The sequence below is a fragment of the Macaca thibetana genome, chromosome 2, assembly GCF_024542745.1.
Source record: "Macaca thibetana thibetana isolate TM-01 chromosome 2, ASM2454274v1, whole genome shotgun sequence".
In the NCBI taxonomy this organism is placed as follows: Eukaryota; Metazoa; Chordata; class Mammalia; order Primates; family Cercopithecidae; genus Macaca; species Macaca thibetana.
In genome coordinates this window covers 148524737-148545389 of record NC_065579.1, presented here as the reverse complement: position 1 = coordinate 148545389, position 20653 = coordinate 148524737, and the positions used below count along the sequence as shown (strand labels likewise).

The 20653-nt window shown below is 46.0% G+C and overlaps 1 long non-coding RNA gene across 1 annotated transcript; it reads right to left on the bottom strand.

Annotated features, from left to right (window-relative positions):
- Nucleotides 1–3846: 3846 nt before the first annotated feature.
- Nucleotides 3847–16050, bottom strand: LOC126949181 (uncharacterized). Its single transcript, XR_007723595.1, has 3 exons — nt 15976–16050; nt 15109–15168; nt 3847–4174 (listed from the first exon to the last, which is right to left on the bottom strand). It is a non-coding gene; the product is annotated as an uncharacterized LOC126949181 (long non-coding RNA).
- Between the last annotated feature and the right edge of the window lie 4603 nt (nt 16051–20653).

Below are 20653 nucleotides of genomic sequence, written 5' to 3'. Positions count from 1 at the left end.
CACATTCCAGAGGTATCTGATCACAGCGGGTATGCCTGCCTTGATCCTTCACCTTGGTGGCAAGTACCACCTCCCCTCTCTCCCTGTGTCTGCCCTCTCTTTTCTCTAAATTTACCTTTTTTCTCTGGGCAACCTTCCAGCCTCCATTCCTTCTTCTCCTCCCTTAGCCTGTGTTCTAAAAAACTTCAAACCTCTTCAACTCCCACCTGACCTAAAACCTAAGCATCTTATTTTCTTCTGCAACACCGCTTGGCCCCAATACAAACTTGATAACGGCTCTAAATGGCCAGAAAATGGCATTTTTGATTTCTCCATCCTATAAGACCTAGATAATTTTGGTCGAAACATAGGCAAATGGTATGAGGTGCCTTACATTCAGGCATTTTTCACACTTTGTTCCCTCCCTAGTCTCTGTTCACAGTGCGACTCATCCCATATCTTCCTTCTTTCCCTCCTACCTGTCCCTTCAGTCCCAACCCCAGGCGTTGCTGAGTCTTTTGAATCTTCCTTTTCTACTGACCCATTTGACCTATCCCCTCCTCCCCATACTGCTCCTCCTCATGTCGCTCCCCACCAGGCTGAATCAGGCTCCAACTCTTCTTCAGCCTCTGCTCCCTGACCCTACAACCCTTCTCTCACCTCCCCTCTCCATACCCAGTCTGGCTTACAGTTTCATTCCGTGACTAGCTCTCTCCCACCTGCCCAACAATTTCCTCCTAGAGAGGTGGCTGGAGCTGAAGGCATAGTCAGGGTACATGTGCCTTCTTCTCTATCAGACCTTTCCCAAATCAGCCAGAATTTAGGCTCTTTCTCATCAGACCACACGAAATATATACAGGAATTCCAATATCTGACTCTGCCCTATGATTTAACCTGGAGTAACTTAAATGTCATCCTAACTTTTACCCTCTCCCCAGATGAACAGGAAATAATTTTTTCTCTAGCCCAATCTCACACTGACAACTGCCAGCTTCATGAGCCAGGCCTCCAGGAAGATATTAGAGCATTTCCCCTCAAGGATCCGCAATGGAGCTATCAGGCACATTCCCCAGGTATGGCTGGGCGAGATTACATGATTTCCTGCCTAGTTGAAGGGCTTAAAAAGGCAGCATACAAATCTGTTAATTATGGCAAACTTAAAGAAACTACCCAAGGATAAGATGAAAACCCAGCCCAGCTCATGGTTCATTTGGCAGCAACCCTGAGATGCTTTACAGCCTTGGACCCAGAAGGGCCAGAAGGTCATCTTATTCTCAATATGCATTTTATCACTCAGTCTGCTCCTGACATTAGAAAGAAACTCCAAAAGATAGATTCTGGACCTCAAACCCCACAACAGGATTTAATTAACCTTGCCTTCAAGGTGTATAATAATAGAAAAGAGGCAGCCAAGTGGCAACATATTTCTGAGTTGCAATTATTTGCCTCTTCTGTGAGAGAAACCCCAGCCACATCTCCAGCACACAAGGACTTCAAAACACCTAAACCACAGCAGCCAGGTGTTCATCCAGGACCTCCTCCCTCAGGGTCTTGCTTCAAGTGCTGGAAATCTGGCCACTGGGCCAAGGAATGCCTACAGCCTGGATTCCTCCTAAGCCATGTCCCATCTGTGCAGGACCCCACTGGAAATCAGACTGTCCAACTCACCTGGCAGCCACTCCCAGAGCGCCTGGAGCTCTGGACCAAGGCTCTCTGACTGACTCTTTCCCAGATCTTCTCGGCTTAGCAGCTGAAGACTGATGCTGCCTGATCGCCTCAGAGGCCCCCTGGACCATCATAGATACTGAGCTTTGGGTAACTCTCATAGTGGAGGGTAAGTCCATCCCCTTTTTAATCGATACAGGGTTACCCACTCCACATTACCTTCTTTTCAAGGGCCTGTTTCTCTTGCCCCCATAACTGTTGTGGGTATTAATGGCCAGGCTTCTAAACCTCTTAAAACTCCCCAACTTTGGTGCCAATTTGGACAACATTCTTTTATGCACTCCTTTTTAGTTATCCCCACCTGCCCAGTTCCCTTATTAGGTTGAGACATTTTAACAAAATTTTCCACTACCCTGACTATTCCTGGACTACAGCCACATCTCATTGCCTCTATTCTTCCCAACCCAAAGCCTCCTTCATGTCTTCCTCTTATATTCCCCCACCTTAATCCACAAGTATGGGACACCTCTACTCCCTCCCTGGCAACTGAACTGATCACACGCCCATTACTATACCATTAAAACCTAATTACCCTTACCCCGCTCAATGCCAGTATCAGTATGCCATCCCACAACAGGCTTCAAGGGGACTAAAGCCTGTTATCACTTGCCTGCTACAGCATGCGCTTCTAAAGCCTATAAACTCTCCTTACAATTCCCCCATTTTACTCGTCCAAAAACTGGACAAGTCTTACAGGTTAGTTCTGGATCTGTGCCTTATCAACCAAATTGTTTTGCCTATCCACCCTGTGGCACACTCTTTTGTCCTCAATACACCTGTACACTCTTTTGTCCTCAATACCTTCTTCCACAACTCACTATTCTGTTCTTGATCTTAAAGATGCTTTTTTCACTATTCCCCTGCACCCCTCATCCCAGCCTCTCTAATGACTTCTCTGCTAGCATTACAGATATATCACAAACTTTATCTGTCCTCCAAGCCCAGGTTGACTTTTTAGCTGCAGTTGTCCTCCAGAACCACCGAGGCCTCAATTTATCACTGCTGAAAAAGGAGGACTCTGTGTTTTTCTTAATGAAGAGTGTTGTTTTTACTTAAATCAACTGGACCTGGTATGTGATAATATCAAAAAACTCAAAGACAAAGCTCAAAAACTTGCTAATCAGGCAACTAATTATACTAGACCCACCTGGCCACTCTCTAACTGGGTATCCTGGCTTCTTCCAATCCTTAGCTCTAATACCTATCTTCTTCCTTCCCTTATTCAGGCCTTGTGTCTTCCAATTAATCTCTCAATTCCTACAAAATCGCATTCAGGCCATCACCAATCATTCTATATGACAAATGCTCCTTCTAACAACCCCACAATATCACCCCTACCCCAAAATCCTTCTTCAGTTTTATCTCTCCCACTCTAGGTTCCCTTGCCACCCCAATCCTGCTCAAAGCATCCCTGAGAAACATCGCCCATTATCTCTCCATACCACCCCCCAAAATTTTTGCTGCCCCAACACTTCACCACTATTTTGTTTTGTTTTTCTTATTAATATAAGAAGACAGGAATGTCAGGCCTCTGAGCTCAAGCTAAGCCATCATATTCCCCTGTGACCTGCACGTATACATCCAAATGGCCTGAAGCAACTGAAGAACTACAAAAGAAGTGAAAATAGCCTTAACTGATGACATTCCACCATTGCAATTTGTTCCTGCCCCACCCTAGCTGATCAATTGATCTCGTGACATTCCTTCTCCTGGACAGTGAGTCTCATGATCTCCCCACCCTGTACCTTGTGATCCCAGTCCCTGCCTGCAAGAGATAACCACCTTTAACTGTAATTTTCCATTACCTACCCAAATCCTATAAAACTGTCCACCCTTATCTCCCTTTGCTGACTCCTTTTTTGGACTCAGTCTGCTTGAACCCAGGTGATTAAAAAGTTTTATTGCTCACACAAATTCTGTTTGGTGGTCTCTTCACATGGACTCATGTAACACTGTTCATAAGTGACTTGTTAACCAATCAGTACCCTCTTGGTAACTGGGTTCTTGTCTGGCATCCAGGAAGAATCAGGTTACACTCAGACTTGAAGGATAGTGAATGCAGGGATTTTATTGAATGATGGAGGTGGCTCTCAGTGGGATGGATGGGGAGCTGGAGAGGAGATAGAGTGAAAAGATGATCTTCCCCTGGAGTTTGGCCATCCAGCAGCCAATCTCCTCTCCAACTGTCCCCACCTGAACTCCTCTTGACACTCAGATGCTCCTTCTCTTCTCTCCTTCTCTGCTGCTCAGTTCTGCCACTCTTCTGCTCTTCTGTTCGTTCATCTGCTCTTGGAGCCCAGGATTTGGGGTTTATGTGGGTACAAGATAGATGGGCATGGCAGGCCAAAAGGCAACCTTTGGGCCAAAAACAGGACTGCCTCTTCCCATTTAGGGCCTTGGGTTTCCAGGCTTGAGGGTGGGGCCCTTGCCAGGGTGTTGTCTTCTTCTATCCAGTATTTCCGTCTCCTGCCTGGATCAATATTATAAAATATTTTTAAGATGAAAATCATTTTCTGTAGAGTGAAAAATTACATAAAGTCAGCAGATAAATGCTAGGTTTATATTACAGAAAATGAAGCCTATCTTTAAGAGACATGGTGTTTTTCACAAAGTGGTAAGTCTGAGCAATCCCACAGCAGAATGCGTAAAGAATATGAATAGAAGATTTACAGATGAGCAAATCCAAATGGCCACCAAACATATACAAAGATGGTTAGATGTATTAGTAGACAAGAACATGAAATGAACAAGATTTTATTTTACATTCATAAATAGGTCAATGCAAGGAAAGTAATGCAATCAGACATTGCTGGTGGAAGTGTGCTGGGTGTGCATCTTTAGAAAGCAATTGGGCAATATCTGTTAAGCACCTGCCACAATCAGAGGTTGCATAGATATGAATGTAAGTATAGATAGCCTTTATTGTAACATCACTCATTTGATCAATAAATAAATAAACCCAGAATTGTCTATCAGTGGAAGAATGGTTGAAAAAAATACAGTATAGCCACACAATGGAAATTATACATTCTGAATTAGAGCAGGACTGACCAGTTGCCTTGGAAGAGTTTCCACAAAGTATTGTTGAGTGAGAAGCAAGATTTTGAGAAATACATGCAATATGATTCCATTTTTGAAAAAATGAGCGATGATAAGGAAACTGCGTATATGCATATACATATATATATATGAATGTCTCCAGCTCTGTTATTATTTGAGCATTGATGAAAATATTATATTCATGGAAACCTGGTTATCATGGATTCTTGAGGGACTGCAATGGATAAAGTGGAGTTGAAATGGGAGAAGGGGTGGGGGAAATCCAGAAAAAAAATTAAAAATAGAGAAAGTAAGAATAATGATCTATAATATGCTTGTAATTACACACATATGAAAAATTATAAATGTGCACACATATACTCTTTCACATGGAAATTTCAAGGCAGGATCCTGGAGGACGGAGGATGGTGTCAGCATAGGTTCAGGCTGAAGCTGCAGCTGCTCACAGTCCAGGCTCCTGTCATCACAGGAGTCAAAGTGCACAAGGGAAGCCTTGCACAAGCCCCGTGAGGGCCAGAGCTTCATTGATCACTTGAACTCAGAATTCACCACTTATTCATTAACCAGACCAGCCCAAGAAGGATGCTCAGACATGCCACATTATCTGTGGGGGTGGGAGTGGGTGGAGTGGAAAGTCTTTTCTCTTCTCCTCCTTATTTTCTTCCTTTTTTTCTTTTAAATGCAACTAGGTGAAAGAATAATCAACCTTTTAAAGTACCTGAAGCCCTCCTTTTCTCTCTCTTTATTTACTTTAGGGCACAACAGTTTGTTGCAGAGAAACAATTAGAAATCTCGAGTAGGGATTTTGAAGTTCAAACCTTCCTGTTGACATTTATACAATATGGATAAAGAGGACGAGGTATGCACTGACGTGGAAACACACACTTGACATGTTGATAAGTTTAAAAAATCAGGTGGCATAACAGTATGTATATAGACTAATTTGAGGACAAACTCGGACATTTTTCCTTCTCTTGCCCAAATTCCTATCTAAGGGGCTTGGGGAATCATGCCCCACAAACCATAAAGCCTCATCCGAGGGGATTTAGTTAACCCTATATAACACAGCTTACTTTCCAACCCGACTCTGACATAACATCACATGACAGATAAAGAAGGAACTCAAAATATTTTAACCTCAAATATGTTTATTTGCCATATCTTGAAATTGCCCTGCAAAGTTGCCTCTTGTGGGGAAAAATCTACATTATGTACAGAATTCCCTTTCCCTTCTCTGAGTCTTTTTCCTGATCCAGAAGACAATCAACTAAGAGTCTGATATATTTTTAAATCTGTAAGAAACATGTATAATCTATTATCTCTGAAGCCTGCTACTTGGAGGCCTCATCTGCATAATAAGAAACTTGGTCTCCACAATTCCTTTCTATTGATTCCAGGTCTTTGGATAAACTCTTTCAACCAGTTGTCAATCAGATAATATTTGAATCTGCCTATAACCTGTAAGCCTCCTGCCCACTTCCAGTTGTTCCACCTTTCCACACAGAGCCAATGTACCTCATACATGTATAGATTAATGTCTTATGTCCCCCTAAAATGTATAAAACCTAGCTGTGGCCCAACCACCGTGGGCACATGTTCTCAGGGTCTCCTGAGGGCTGCATCATGGGCCATGGTCACTTGGATTTGGCTCAGAATAAATATCTTCAAATATTTTACAGTGTTTGATTCTTATTCTTTTCTACAGACAAATTCCATTTTAAATATATTTCCTGACATTTTATTATGAAAAATTTCAGACAGACAGAAAAGTTGAAAGAATACATCAAACTCTTGTATATCTGTGTATCCCCTACCTCAATACAATTGTCAAAATATTGTCATATTTATTCTCTATCTACCTATGCTTTACAATTTGGTTGTAAATTGCAGACATCATGGTGCTTCACTCTTAAATACTTAAGTCTGCATCTTCTGAGAAGAAAGATAAACTCCTACAAGACACAATGTCATTGTCACAACCAATAAAATTAACAATAATTCCATATATCTACTATCCCATTCCTATTTAAATTTCTTCAGTTGTCCTAAGAATGCCTTTGTAGCTTTTTCTTGAAGTAGGATCTAGTCTGTGTTCACACAAAGCATTTGGTTATTAGGCCGTTTGGTCTCTGTTAGTCTAGAATAGTTGCCTTGCTTTTCTTAAAAAAAAAAAAAAAGTTTTTAATGGCATTGACTTTTTAAGAAGGCCACGTCAGTTTTCTTGTAAAATGTTTCACATTCTAACTGACCTTTCTTTAATAAGGTATTTAACTTTTTCCTATATGCCCTTCCAACCTCCCATTCTCTTGTAAACTGAAAATTAGGTGTTGGGGCTTAACTGAGTTCAGTGTAAAAGTTGCCCCACTATCAATAATAATGCTACCAAGTGTGGACACTCAAGATAGTGGCTAGTAGAGCTCCCCATTGAGAAAGTACAATATTCTCTTGTATATCTTGGTAAAGGATACCCAGGCAGGGCATTGGTAAATCAAGTTTAGCCTAAAGTCACTTCCTTACATATTTTAAGTTCAGCCTAAAGGTTTATCTGTACATGGTAAACTATAACCTAAATGGAGATGTAGTTAGACTATAGCCCACTTTTATGCCAATCACTGAGTTTTGGCCAACTGAAGCAGGCCAACTGTTCAGACAGTGTTCAGATGAGGCAAATGCCAAGCTATAACCAATCCTGCTGTTTCTGTACCTCATTTCCATTTTCTATATATCATCTTCCTTTTTCTGTCTGTAAATCATCTTCTACTTCGTGGCTTCACTGGAGTCTTTGAGCCTACTGTAACTTGGAAGGCAGGCTGCCTGATTCGTGAATAATTCTTTGGTCAATTAAACTCTATAAAATTTAATTTGGCTAAAGTTTCCCTTTTAACAGATGGTGTCAAAAGTGAGATCCAAAGTAGAACTTCTGGTGACCCCCAGGAGCATCAAGTGGCCAAGCAAGGTTCCCTCCAGGCCCATTGTGTTCATTGTTCTCTAGCAGTGACTGGGGATCCTGGTAAGTTCTCTCCAGGATTCTGAAGCTCCATGGATTTGTGTTCTGAGCTCTTCAAGTTTCTTTGAGCAAATTTATGATCCAAACTGTGTTTGGAAGGCATGACAGAAACTGAACTGGATTCAGAATAGGATTGGATTCAATAATTAACTGACTTGGATCTAGTTAGCAGTTTATAAGAGACCTCTAACTGGGCCAGAAAGAAACCAGTAGTAAATGGCAATGCTGTAGGAGGTGTAAACTTTGACTTTTGGAAATTGACGGGGATTTTTGTTTCTTTCTTCTTGCATTCTTCAGTAAGGAAAAATCATTGGCTAAGTTGATCAAGAGGGCCTGAGAGCCAAAGTCAATGTTTGAGGTAAAAATGGGATCCTTAATTTCTGAAGAACTGAGTACCTTCTGGCTTATCGATGGATAAGTATTAGGCCCTGGAAGCAACAAAGACTTACAGAAATTATGAAATTTTATTAAAGATAAGTTACAGTAGAATAATCCAAATGAACAACGCTGCACTTGAAGAAGTGCATTTGAATATGAGGGCTTTCAAATTAGTCTCATCTAGGGATGCCTATTGATATGCACAAGCTTCTAAAGAGACTTTAATATTTTAAAAGGCTCTTTATAAAAGGCAAATAAAAAGCTTAGGTGACTAATTGATAAGAAAAATTGAATCTGCTGATCTTTTAGTTTTGTCACCATCTTGCCCTAACAGCAAAACGAAAGCTAGCCTAGATAAAGTATTTATAAAAGGAGTCTTCTTTTTCAGATCTATCCCTGCTGAGTCCAGGCATAAAGGATGCTTTCTTTGCCCTATTTCTTAATGGAGTCCACTGTGAACTCAGTAATTTTAGCCAAGAAACAGTAGCTAAGTTAAACAGAATACCTATTTAACTAAAATACACCTTTCTGGAATTTGATTGGCTAACCTGAAACCCTTTTGTAAAAGAAATGTACACCTATTAAGGAATCTCCGTTTTTAAGGATGTCTGCCTATGTACATTAGAAACTTTTACCATTATTTTAAATTTACATAATAAATCATACTTTTGTCTAAAGAGCTTTTCTGGCCATCTTGTCTTCACTGAACTTTTATGTGAGCACCATTTTTTTTCATTGATTTGAGCAAATGATGACACAACTGGTTTGTAAAACTACTAACCCAAGCAGGACAAAAATTAATTGAATACCAAGAAAATCCTTTGCCAGATTTTCATGCTAAATCAGCCAGTACTAAAATTGTTTGGACATACTATTTGAATAAACTCTATGGACCAAGTCGAATTACCTATGATAACCCATCAGTTATCAGTACTATGCACCTAAATAGGAGAAAAAAATGGTATTTAAGAGGACATAAGTCCAATGCTAAATGTGGACTCATGGAGAACCCAGATAGCCACCTTGTCCTTCCTGAGTCCTTCAAACTTTCTATATTAAAAGCTCTGCATTCCATGACTCATCATGGAAGAGATAAAATGATCCAAATTAAATATATGCGTGTGTGTATATATATATAGTGACTGTTCTAAATTGCTAAAATAGTTTATGATCAACGTTTAGTTTGTCAAATCCATATTCCTGGGAGGACAATAAAAACTTCAAGTACATTTTCACTACCTGGTAGGCCATGTGAACATTTATAGAGGGATTTCATTTAATTGTCATTTTCAATGCATGTTTTCTGGTTGTATAAAAGCTTTCTCATGCAAGAGGGCTGTAGCTCATTATGCCAAAGTGTATGTTCACAGGTAAGGAATGTTTTTTTATGGTCCACTCACTGAAGACAACCAACCCCTTCAGAGTCTAGAGCTTGAAAATGGGATCTTCTGAGAACATTAGAGAAAGACTGCCCTTGCCATGACTGCCCTTGCCATACATACTGCAGTAAAATTTGGTGACCTTGAACCTTGGATTTGTAATCTCACAACTCAGAAAGGCCCCTCCACACTCTTGGAACTGTACACCTATTGGAAACCTTAAGGAAAAACTAACCAGGGATGTTTCTCCCCAGAAGAAGACAGCATCCTTGACATGGACAGCTTTTTCCCATGATCAGGGATCAAGATTTTTCTGCTATCATGAGACTCTTATCTTTCCATTTGTTCCTTCCTTATGCTTCTATAAACACTAGAAGTGGAAAGGGGGTCTGTTGTATGCACTCATGGAATATACTTTTATTTGCAGGGGATTTTGTGCCAGCCTTACACATCAAGAGCCTATACCTTGATATGATGGACGATGAAGGCCCAACATAGGTGACAAATTTTAATGATACATTTGTTACCTCATAATCAGTCAGAAACAGAACATTTGTTACTCCTCTTAACCTAGGTCATGGGTTAGAGAGAACATTGCCAGGAGGTCTTCATTCTTCTAGATGGCCATCATTTGTTAGGTACCTTTTTATATGGCTTGAAGTAAATTAGGAAATTATTAGAAATGTATCCTTCATGATAGGCTGTATAGCAGATTCTACTGTAAAGGCTATGGTTACACAGCAGGCTTTAAATTCTCTTGTGAAAATTATGCTAAATAATAAAAAAACTGCTCTAGATTTCTTACCAGCCAAAGAGAGAAGTACCTTTACAGTTGCTGGCACTTCTTGTTGCCCATGGAGGAATAAATCAGATATTATAGAGAGTCAGTTGTAGGGGATTAATGAACAGGCTGCTTGGTTAAAGCAAGTAGACTTTTTATATAGCTCATTATTTGATCTATTTGATTTCAGTTAGTTTGGTTTATGGGGACCCTGGCTAAGGAGCATACTCCAAACTCTTGGTGTTATCCTTCTGATGATCATAATAGTAACCTCCCTGGTGTGCTGTATTCTTTCAAAAGTTTTAAATGTTTGCATGCAGCCATCTCTAGAATGTCAAGTGATCTCTCTTCAACTAGAATGACAAGACCTGAAAGAACTGTGTGACCATGAAGGCACTGTAACCTATGACATGCTGAGGCTGAAACCCCAATTAGGGTAACTGAGAGTGGTGCTAAGGTCCAAAGTTTTAGTCATACTCTTACTTAAGTTAGAACCTGACCAAAAGGGAGTAATTTTCAGTCGACATTATGAGAGGCCATTGTTTTGGACTGAGCTCAGCACTAGACTCCAACAGACCAGACCAAACCAAAATGGAGTCACTCATGCTAAATGTGATGTAATCAAACTAAGACTTTAAGGAAACAGACCCTAGAACAGACCAGTTTTTGTTCCCGCCACCTGCACCCCGCCCCCACAAATGAGACTGCAGCATAAGAACATACCTCTACTCTAACCTTTAAAAAATATAACCTGAGGTCCTTGTTCCCACCTCACAAAACCCACTGTTCTGCTACTTACCAGTGAGTATTGACACCAAGTAAGTACATTTACAATAGTGATAGTGACATCAGTGAATAAAGTTTGAATAAAATCTCTTCTTTCTAAGTCACAGATCAGGCCGCAGCACTCCCAACTCCTTAATTATATATGGGCATATAATTAAGTGGCACCAGATAAGAGGAAAACAATGATAAAAACCTCTCTACGGTGCTCGGAAGGACTAAGGGCCAATGCTTGGGGGGGCTTCTCTAGTCTAAAGATCGTGTGCCAGAAGCCTGCAGTGTGGAGGGGCCCACCAAGACCCCTATGTGGCCCACCAGCTCCCACTGTCCAGGGGCCACATCCTATAGTGGCTGGGTGTGGCTGCCACTGTGCCCTGGCTCCTGCCCTCTGTCCACCACTGCCTCTGCTGCTCCTGGGTCCCTGACGCTGCAGCCAGGCATCCATCGTCTTTGCCTGATGGGGGCCATAGTTTGTAATGCTTATGCTTTGCTATGTGTGTGGCCTTCCTGACCCCAGTGTTCAACTTTGCAACTATTGGGTAAGTGGCTTCAGTAAACAGCCAGGATGGTAGTGACTAAAGACAGCAGTGCCACGGGTATGGGGAGGGACCAACGAGCTCACCAAGGAGATGGAGGAGGCCTGGGGCCAGAGGAGAAGGGAACAGGGAACGGGATCCAGGAAACAGAGCATCTGGATACCTTCAGAGGCTCTGGCTGAGGAGGTAAAGACCTGTCTCCCTGCTGATGGGAACTGGCTGCTGGGGAGGGGGAGGTTGTGTGGGTAGGCAGTGCATCTCTATGGAGTTGCCTTCCTGGCATCTCCCACCTTCTCAGCCTCCTCCTGCAGCCTCACTGCCTGTCCACAGATGGGAACATGTCTCAGTCCGTTGAGACTACTGTAACAAACTACTGTAGACTGGATGGCTTATAAAAACCAGACACTGATTCCTCACAGTGCTGGAGGCTGGAAGTCCGAGATCAGGGTGCCGCACAGCAGGGCTCTGAAGAGGCCGAGTTTGCAGAAAGTGCCCTCTTGCGGTGTCCTCACGTGGCGAATCCCTCTCCAAAGGCTCTGCCCTCGTGACTGACGCTTCCCAAAGCACCCTCCTCACACCATCACGCTGGAGGTGAGGATTTCAACATACGAGTTTTGGGAGGACACAAATGTTTAGTCTGTAAGAGGAGGCAGCAGAGAGAAAACTCACAGGGCCTGAGCTGCCACGTGGTCCACGGGAAGCTAGACTTCAACTCATGGACATGGACGTGTCACTCTGCCCTTTCCCCTGCATCAGGGGTGGTGGAGAAAACCCATGACAGTGAGTGAGTGCCACACCACGTGGGGTGGGCATGCTGGTTTCTGGGAGTGGCACCAGCCCTTTTCGACAAGGTCTGCAACACCCTTTGGAGCCGGGGTCTTTGCCCCATTGGAGATGCAAAGACTAAAGTGCAGACCAGGGCTGAGCGCTGGGCGTGGGGCTCCCTGTTCATGGTCATGGGTGACAAACGACATTGGAACCCACATCTGACACAAACCTGCACACTGTACTCCCACACTGAGCTGATGGCCCCCAAGCCATAGAGAGACCCCTTCTGTCCCAGTGGGGCCTTATCATTGAAAATCACGGAGGAATCCATACTCAGTCGAACAGCTCCAAACTGCAGCAGGTCACAGGGCAAAATCACTACCACGCCTCACAGGGCACCACACGGAACAGTACAGCGTGAGTTACCGGAGCCACTTCCATGTGCTACAGCACATCCACACTCACAACATACGCTACGTGTGCACACAAGCAGGAACACACACCGGTTATTTTGTAAGACTTGCATATTATTCTACAAGTAGCTCTTTTTTCCCCTTCATATATCATGAAGCTATTATCACAGTAGCACATAGATACATACCTCATTCCTTTTCATGACTGGGTGGCATTTGTATTCACTAGCTTCTGCTGTATAACAAACCATCTGTGTTAGGGTCTCCAGAGAAACAGAACTATAGGGGTGTGTGTGTATGTGTGTGTGTGCCTGTGTGTGTGTGGAGAGAGAGTGTGTGTGTATGTGTGGATATGTGTGTGTATAGATCGATAGACATGTACCTACATAAAGTTAAAGAAATTAGCTCATGTGATTGTGGGAGCGGGCAAGTGTGAAATCTGCAGGGCAGAGTGGCAGGCAGGGGCCCAGAGAAGAGGTGATGTTGCAGCTCAAGTTTAGGGGCAGTCTGCAGGCAGAGTTCCTTGCTTTTCAGGGGACCTCAATCTTTTCTTTTAAGACCTTCAACTGATTGGATGGGGCCCACCCATATTTTGAAGGGTCATCTGGTTTACTTAAAGTCTACTGATTTAAATGTTAATCTCATCTTAAAAATATCCTCACAGCAACAGCTAGACTGACTTTAACTCAAAGTTAGGTTCCACAATCTAGCCAAATTGACACGTGAAATTAACCATCACACCATCGAAAAACATAGCAACTGAAAACAACGACTTATTATTGCTTGTGATTCTGTGGAGTGCCAGCAGGGGCGGGCCTTCTGCTGGTCCCTCCAGGGGTCATTCGCATGGCTATTGTCACCTGTCTGCTCAGTAGGGCTAGAGAGGCTGGAATGGCCTCTCTGGTGTGTCTGGCAGTTGGTGCTGGCTGTCGGCTGGGGCACCTTAATTTCTCTCCACATGGCCCCTGCCCTCTGAAGGCCGGACTGGTCTTTGCTATAGCACAGTGGGCTCAGGGCTCTCAGAAGGTGAAGGGCCCCTCGAGGCCTGAGCCCTGGACTTGCACAAGGCCACTCTGGCACATTGTGTGTGTCCCAGTCCAGCCCCTGTGGGAGGGTAGGGAACCAGATCCCCGGCCTCCTGTGCAGGACAGCAAAGTCACTTTGCAGAGAGTGTGGCCACAGTGGGTGTGACTCATCTATCCTCATGTGCGCCATCAGCCAGCTCCCCTCCCTCAGTTCACTTTCCATTTTTTGCTCTAAGAAAGAATACTTGGATGCTCCTGGCGGGGCCTGCATGGCGGCCTCGGGGAAGCCCTTCTGCAGGACAGATTCGTAGAAGTACAGCTGCTCAGATGCTCAGAGGCCAGACAGCTGCATTGCCTGTGATGGGTGCTGCTGACACCCCCTCCCCCTCCAGACTGTGCGCCCCTCCCACTTGCCCCTCCCTGCGAAAGGCCCCAGGTCCTCCTCTCCTCTGCCCTCAACAACTCATGGGCTTTTCTGTGTTTGCCAGTCAGATGAGTGGCAAGTGACACAATAATATAATTTATGGTTTTAGTTCCTTGGTACTGGGGAAGGTGAGGGTAGTTTCATCTGTCCATATTGCTTCAATAACCAGAAAAATACACAAAGATATCTACATTTTGAAATTAAAAGATATCAAAAAGAAACAGGCCTTGAGGATCCCTGTGCCTCCACACTCCACACAGGGGGAAATTCAGCCATTTGTGCATCTTTTCTTGGGTTGGAGAAGGTTTTTCTTGTGTTCTTAATCTCAGAATTCCAAATGTCAGAGCTGGAAGAGTATAAAGACCTCCTCGCCCAAAGTCCCGCTTTATGCATGGAGAAACAGGGCCCTTGGGAGGGCGCGGCTTGGCTGGTCTCACAGTGGCAGGTACCAGTATCATCTGCTGAGGGGAAAGGGGTCTTCTCCAAGACGGGACAAAGCTTGTACCCCAGGGACTGGGTTCTCCTGGTGCCTGTCTAATGGCCTTCAGGTCCTACACGGGGCCCACAACCTGACCAGCGGGGGGCAGTGGAGGGCTGCTGACGGCCCCAATCCTGGTCTTCTGGAAACTCTTGCAGATGGGGTGGGGGGATACGGCCATGCCCCCATGGCTCAGGTTCTAAGATGGGGCACAGACAACCCAAGACCATGAGAAACACCTTAATAACTTGCCACACAGACAGCGATGGGCCTCACAAAGTCAATGCAGTTGGGTTTTCCTCCACCCTCCGATCAGATCGCTGTTTATTTAGCTCAGCTGAGAATTTCAGGACCTTGTTGCATGAGCCATACCTATTTTTACACACTAGCGTCAGCCTCGGGGTGACAGTGGAGATCCAGGACCAAGACCTACTGTGGGGCAGGAGGTGCCAGGTTTCCATCCGCGTGCCAGAGCACCTAGCATGAGTGCCACATCTCCCTCCTCCCCTCCTCCTTTTCCCCTCTTCTTCTATCCTCCATCTTCCCCCCTCCTCCTCTTCCTCTCCCTCCCCGCTTCCCTCTCCACATCTGCTTCCTCTTCCTCTCCTCCCTCCCTCCTCCCCTCCCTCCCTCCTCCCACCTCTATTCTTCCTCTTCCTCCATTCTTCTCCCTCTCCCTCCCCCCTTCCCTCTCTACATCTTCCTCCTCCCCCTCTATTCTTCTCCCTCCTCTTCCTCATCCTCCTTCTAGCCCCTTCCCTCTCCACATCCTTCTCTTCTTCCTCCCTATCGCTCCTCGCTTCTTTCTCTTCACCTCCTCCCCCTCCCCCTCTTCCTTTTTCTCCCTTCCTCCCTGTCCTCCTTTCCCTCCTCCTAACCCTAATCCAAGCCTAACCTTAACCCAAACCCTCCTTGTCCTCCTCTCCCTCCTTCCTTCCCTCTCTTCCCTCTCCTCCTCCCCCATCTCCTTCCCCTCTTCCTCCTTCCCCTCCTCCCACCTAACCTCCTCCCTTCTGTATTCTTCCTCCTCCTCTCCCCTCTTCCTCCCCTTCTTCTCCCCTTCTCCCTCCCCCTCTTCCCTCTCCACATCTTCTCCTCCTCCCCTTCCTCCCCCTACCCCTCTCTTTCTTCCCTCCTCCTCTTCCTCTCTCTCCCCCGTCCTCCTTCTTCTTCCCTTCCTCCCTGTTCTCCTCCCACTCCTTCTCCTCTCTCTGTTTTCCCTCTCCTTCTCCCCCCCACCCTTCTTTCCTCTCTTCATCTTCCTTCTCCTCTCCTTCCTCCCCCCTTCTTTCTCCTCTCCTCCTCCCCTCCCCCGCTCCTCACCCTCCTCCCCCTTCTTTCTTCTCCCCCTCCTCCTTCCTCTCCTCTCCCTCCTCCCCCTATTCCCTCCCTCCTCCTCCTTCTCCCCCTCCTCCTATTTCTCCCCCCTCCTCCTCTTTCTCCCCCCTACTTCTCCTTTTCACTGGTCTCTCCTGGGCGCTGAGGGTGTGAGTTTTATGTCTTCCTTTTCCTCTGAATCTTAGACTCTCTGTGTGTATAACTGTGATTGTGACCCAGTTCAATGTGTGGCTGATGCAAAGCCCCTGTGTGTGCCCCCTCCCTGGTGGCCCTTTCATCTCATTGCACAATGGAGAGTGGAGTTGCATCATCTCAGGGGCCTGGCCAACACACAACTCAGCACACCCCAGGGCTTTCTGCTGCCTCTTGAGTAACTGTTCTCTGGCAGACAAGGTGGGGTTGGGGGGTCTGAGACCCTTCTTCCAAGAGCACGCCTCAAGCTGTCAGAGCTTTCTTTTCAGCCCCTAGCATGTGGCCACTGTTACCTCCTCTCGTGCTCCCCTCACTCCTACCAAGCCCAACCCGGGCCACCCCCTCTCAGAGCCAGGGGCTCCCAGGAAAGGCCCCAGCAGAAAAGGCCCATGAAGACCAGCTCTCCACAGCTTCTCTAGGATGAGCCCTCTGGACCCCCAAGCTGAATGCCCCCAAATCCAGGCCCTGTGCGCAAAACATAAGGCAAAATAAACAAAATAAAATAAGCTAGAAGATGTTCACATTTCAAACTTAGATTTTTTTTCACAAACCAAAGACCTATATGCAGTGAGGATGACTTTTAGCCCACAAAGGTGTGCATGTCATTTTAAATGCAATTTGTTGCTCAAATTGATCTGTCTCCATTTCCTATTTTAATTTAACCAAAATCCCAGTCAGTTCAGGGACCTCCACCCCTTTTCCTGAGCCTGTGTCCCAGCTGGCTTCTCTACTGCCAAGGCGTGTCCTTGCCCCAGCATCTGCTGTCAATATCGTCATTCCCTTCAGCTGTCTTTGTAGATGGAGTCTGCTTTTCCTTTCCACACAGCATTGCCTGATGAGTCCAGCCCTCTGCGAGCTAACACTGCACTCTATCTCGTGTATGAGAAACATTTTGCTGTTGATTCACTTCTCCTTCCTGTGGGAAACAGAATACAGCTCCCCAGCAATGTCCGTGTCTTGATCTTCCTCACCTGGGAATACGTCGCCTTACACGGCAAAGGGAGATAAAAGTTGCAGGTGGCATTAAGGTTGCCAATCAACTGACTTTAAGGTAGGCAGGTCATTCTGGATGACCCAGGTGGACCCAAGGTCCTTAAATATGAAAGACCGGAGCAGGCAAGTCAGTGGGAATGAGGTGATGCGGAGGAAGGGCCCAGGAGCCAAGGAGTAGAGGCAGCCTCTAGAAGAGAATAGGGGAAGGAAACGGAGCCTCCGGGAGGGAACTCAGCCCTGCCAACAACTTGATTTCAGCCCTGTGAGACCCACTGCAGACCTCTGACCTCCAGAATCATTAGAGAGTGGATGTGGGTTGTTTGGAGCCACTAAGTTTGTGGCTATTTGTTATTGCAGCAACAGGAAACTAATGCACTCCCCATTTTACAAATGAGTAGACTACGGCTCAGAGAGGGCAAGGAAGTTATCCAAAGTCACAGAGCAGATAGATGACAGAGTTTCCTTCAGGGTGTGGCCAGGACAGCATGTGGTGCACAGGTCAGCTGCACACACTAGGCCTGGGATTTCGCCTCATCTGCAGACCACACAGAGGGCTGACCATCAGCAGCTTAAGGTTTAACCGCAGCCCAACCAAAATTTAAAAGGCAGCACCCTTTCAGATCTCCCCCGCCCACTGCACTGAATAACCAAGTGGACAAAGCATCTAGAAATGATGTAAGCCTAAATGCATATTTTGCAGGGGAAGGGAATAGGTGTATATTGAACACTTCACCTTCATTTCAGATCCCTATAAGCATTTCCTAACTCCCTCGGTACATTGACTGTTTCCTCCTACCTCCAGGCAGTACTAGCCCCCTTTATCTCTCCTCCTTCTCTTCCTCCTCCTCTTCCTCCTCTTCATCCTTAGGAGGAGAAACTTCCCTCTATTACGCAGAGCAATTCAGTTCCACTCTGGTCTCTACTTTCACAATCATTCTCGCATCTATCATGGCACCTATATGCGCACAATGCTTGTGTTAAGAGGACTTGCCCTCCCTGGAAGGGCCTTATCAACCAACTTCCATGACTTGGGCAAGTCCTAGAGATGTTCCAGCCCCAGAGGTGTTATTTCTTCCAAACAAATATAGTGTTGTCCCAAGAGGAGTTCTGGTAGGTCCCCTTTTTTCCATCTGTGCATAGGTAGAGTGAGTTGGCTTGAGTCCTGCCACACTCATGCCCCTCTTGGCCCCTTGCTTTCAGGTCAACAGGAACTAGAATCCACCCAAAATGTCTGTGCCCAATTCTGGGCTCACACCATCTACACAGCATCTTTGGGAAGAAGAGACAAGATTGTGGCACTAGGGCCACCTCTTGAAATTAGGGGAAATTAGGGGAGGGAAAGAGACTCAGAGTACTGAAGATTTGGGGACATGCCACACCTAACAGGCAGCTCCTTCTTATAAGGGGGTCCTGTCACCCCAGGAGGTGAGGATCCAGACCCTGGGTACTGGGAGAAAGAGGCAGACCTTCCTGGAAAGCAGGATCCCAGGTTGGGTCTCTATCCATGGAGAGGCTTAGAAGGGATGAGGCTACAGGCCCTAAGACGCTCACGGCAGGGAGTGACCTCTCACCTTCAAGTGCATCTTCCTGACCACAGTGCTGGGCACAGAAGAAGTGATGCCAGGGCCTTGGGTACCTGTGCTGCCTCCAAGGAGGAGAAATGAAAGAAGGCCGGCGTGGCAATGTCCCTGGAGACATGGCTCTTGCTTGGGGCATCTTGTTCTGGTTAACTCCAACCCCTTCCATCAATTCATTATTTGTCGTTGGCCAGCCAGGTGCATCTTCTGGTCCTGGCTGACTTCATCCCTTCAATGGAGGTGATGACACTGCATTTGCAAGATGAGGTGGCATTTGGAGATGGACTTTGTAGACTGGAGCTTGCCATGCAGGGGTAGATTTGGGGAGCAGAAGGGAGGAGGGGAGGCAGCTGGGGAAGGGGGAGGACGTTGGCTTGCACTTGTCTGGGTTCCACAAGACCTGGGATAATGTTCTGCCACCATGCAAGGATGCTCTGTCTTCTCTCAAGCATGTTCCCAGGACACCCGCTTTCTGGGAGACAGCAGCTTTAGCTTGTCTTTGCTTCCGCATCTTGGTACACCTGACCCCAATACCGCTAGCCCACTTTCCCTGGTGCCCAACTGACATAGCTGCCCCTCAGTGATTGAGCAGGCAGAGGAGGCCACTGTGGTTGGTGTGGCCAGGGACTCTTCTAGCAGCTCTTCCAGCAGTCTGTTGCACAGCAGATGTATGGTGATTCCAAGGTCTGCCTATGCTCTGTTCTTATCATCAAAAGAGCAAGGTATGGTAAATGGAGAAATGGAAGTGCAGACACTGGTGACAAGAAACAGAGCTGCCCTAAACCCACCCTACCTGAAACAAGACCAACATGCCTTGGGGGCTGTAGGAAGTGTCTGGGCTCACTCACTGGGGCACCGGCTGTGTGTGCACCCCAGTGTGTGTGAGCACCCTGTTGTGTGTGCTGGTGAGCACATCCCCAGGGCCAAAGTGTGAACGTGGCCCCAATGTGTCCCGGTGGCACTGCTTGGCTCTCTCATCTCACTTTGTCAACTGAACCCTGCAACCAGACATCCGATTAGGAAAGAAAAGGACGACCCTAAAATGCAAGTCAGAAGTGCCAGAGGAGTCATCAAGGATTGTGTCTAAGAACAGTGAAGTGGATTAGGGATTCCGCCCTGTTTAGCTTGAAGCTATCTGGCAGCTGGCAGTTGCACAGGGTCTCTTCAGAGGGGTGTTATGAACAGAAGTAGGAAACCGCTCACTTGGCTGCCAGAATGTGGAAGGTGAGACGTTTCAAGCTGCACCCATTTCTGAAGAATCCAAGGTGTGTGCATGTTTCGATTTCAGTTGACCTTTCTCTCCAAACTCTTCCTACTCTTCCTCCTTCTGCTTAAAACACAAACAAATGCTCCAAGTTCTGAGTCGGGGAGTTAATCCACTTGGGTTGCTGACAGTCCTGCCCAGCCATACTCAGGAGGCTGTCCCTTCCTGGACTCGGGACAGTGTGGGATGCAAGCCACCTCCCCTGGAGGCTTCCTGCTGCAAACACTCCTAGCGCCTAACGCAGATGCTCTATGAGCCCCCAGAAAGTCAGGCCCGGCCTGGGAAGGCCGAGAGGATGGCTGGAGCAGTGGTAAGGTGCAGTGCATGGGCCAGGAGGAAGGGGGCGGCTGGGCTCCGCGCCAGGCAGTGGTACCTAGTGAGAAGGCAGGCCGAAGGTCAGATTCTCCCATTTTTCCAAAGTGAGATGAAAATCTGGATTCTTATTATGTTATCTTAGTAATATTTGTGGCAGGAAAATAAATCTTGGGGCCCCCAAATCACTAAGCTAAAGGAAAAAGTCAGGCTGGGAACTGCTTAGGGCAAACCTGTCTCC